General features: G+C 36.8%; 1 non-coding gene across 1 annotated transcript; it reads left to right on the top strand.

The window, feature by feature from the left end:
• The first annotated feature begins 1,494 nt into the window (after window positions 1-1,494).
• LOC128282816 (small nucleolar RNA R71) lies at window positions 1,495-1,600 on the top strand. Its single transcript, XR_008273170.1, has one exon. It is a non-coding gene; the product is annotated as a small nucleolar RNA R71 (small nucleolar RNA).
• Window positions 1,601-2,402: the final 802 nt, after the last annotated feature.

The raw sequence follows: 2,402 nt of genomic DNA, 5'->3' as shown, positions 1-2,402 counted from the left end.
TGAGCTTGAAGGGTGATTGTTTCGTCTCCCACATGAAGTGTGAGCTCACCTGTGCCAACATCAATAATTGTTCTAGCAGTTGCTAAAAAGGGTCTTCTTAAAATTAAAGGAGTGTTGCTATCCTCCTCTATGTCTAAAACAATAAAGTCAACGGGAAATATAAATTTATCGATTTTAACTAGCACATCTTCAATAATACCCCTAGGAAATCTTATAGTTTTATCTGCTAATTGAATGCCCATCCTAGTCTGTTTGGGTTTCCCAAGACCTAATTGTTTAAACATTTTATAAGGCATGACGTTAATACTAGCCCCTAAATCAACTAATGCATTATTAACATCTAAACTACCAATTAAGCAAGGGATTGTAAAAATCCCTAGATCTTTTAATTTGTTTGGTAGCTTATTCTATAGAATAGCTGTGTAAACTGTATTTAGCTCCACATACGACGCCTCGTCCAACTTCTGCTTATTTACTAAAAGCTCCTTTAAAAATTTCATTGCGTTTGGCATCTGTGATAGAGCTTCAATAAACGGTAAGTTAATGTGTAATTTTTTTAAGAGTTTAAGGAATTGACCAAATTGTTCATCTGAGCGGTCTTTCCTTGTCGTGTTGGGGTATGGCACACGGGGTTTATATTCGACATTCACTGATTTGTTTTTATTGTGACCTACCTCACCTTGACCTCTGCTTACCACAGTTTCTTGCCTCGGTTCTGGCTCAGGCTCAACGAATCCTTCTTCATCTTGAACATTAATTGTATTGAGCTGTTCCCTTGGGTTGGGTTCAGTATTACTTGGCAAGCTACCTTTTGGTCGTTCAGAGATTAGTTTAGACAGCTGGCCTATCTGAGTTTCGAGCCCTTGGATCGACGCTTGTTGATTTTTAAGTGCTGTCTCGGTGTTCTGGAAACGAGTTTCTAACACTAAGATAAATTTAGATAGCATCTCTTCAAGGTTCGGTTTCTTTTCATGTTGATAAGGTGGTTGTTGAAAACCTGGAGGATTTTGTGGCCTTTGATTCCCTTGACCACCCCAGGAGAAATTTGGGTGGTTCCTCTAACCTGCATTATAAGTATTGCTATAAGGGTTATTTTGAGATCGAGGATTATTACTCATGTAATTTAATTATTCGTTCTCCATGCTGTGGCCATAGGATTGATATTCTGAATTGCTTGATCCACTTCCACTGACTTCATAGTGCATTACTAGATGAACCTGCCAAGAACCAAGTAAACCATCAATCTTTTTATTTAGAAGTTCTATTTGGTTTGACAGCATAGTAACCGAATCGACGTTATAAACGCCTACTGTTTTGGTTGGCTTAGTTCTCATGACTTGCCACTGATAGTTATTCAGTGACATCTCTTTAATAAATTCGTAAGCCTTTTCAGGTGTTTTGTTATTGATGGTTCCCTCGGCTGCTGCATCAATCATCTGTTTTGTCGAGGGGTTCACACCATTGTAGAATGTTTGAACTTGCAACCATAGAGGTAATCCATGGTGATGGCACCTTTTCAGTAGGTCCTTCTATCTCTCCTATGCATCGTAAAGAGTTTCTAAGTCCATCTGCACAAACAGAGAGATATCATTACGTAATTTGGTCGTTTTAGTCGGTGAAAAATATTTTAATAAAAATTTTTCGGTCATTTGTTCCCAAGTAGTGATTGACCCTCGTGGTAACGAGTTCAACCACTGTTTAGCCTTGTTCCTTCAACCATTGTTTAACCTTGTTCCTCATTGAAAAAGGGAATAACTGAAGACGAATGACATCGTCAGAAATGCCATTAATTTTAAATGTATCGCAGAATTTCAGGAAATTTGCCATGTGAGTGTTTGGATCCTTATCCTGCAAACTATCAAACTGAACAAATTGCTGTATCATTTGAATAGTGTTAGGTTTTAGTTCAAAGTTATTCACAGCAATAGCAGGCCTAAATATACTTGACCCAATTCCTGTTAAAGTAGGTTTAGCATAATCATACATAGTACGAGGAGCAGGATTCTGATTTGCTAGTTCAGCGGATATCACAGGAGGTAACTAATTGTCTTGATTTTCAGCCATCTCCTCAGTCGTAGTTGAGATATCGTCCTCTTACTCTTCCTCTATGTATTTTAGGCTTTGTCTTATTTCTCTTTGGTTTCTACGAGCTGTGCGATCGATTTTTTCGTCAAAAAGAAGTGGTCCTAACGGGTTTCTTCTAGTCATAAACTATAAAAACTGGCAAGAGAAAGAAAAAGTAAATTAATAAATAATAATAATAAAAATAAATGGCTAAAGTAATAAAAATTAAGTGTTCCTAATATCTTAGTTCCCCAGAAACGGTGCCAAAAACTTGATTGTGATTTTGTGTGATAAGTTTTATAAATTTATAATTAATCATTCTTGAAACTAACTATTAT

Source organism: Gossypium arboreum, chromosome 10 (genome assembly GCF_025698485.1).
Source record: "Gossypium arboreum isolate Shixiya-1 chromosome 10, ASM2569848v2, whole genome shotgun sequence".
NCBI classification, from domain to species: Eukaryota; Viridiplantae; Streptophyta; class Magnoliopsida; order Malvales; family Malvaceae; genus Gossypium; species Gossypium arboreum.
Note: the sequence above shows the minus strand (reverse complement) of the source record. Positions and strands in the feature narration are given on the sequence as shown.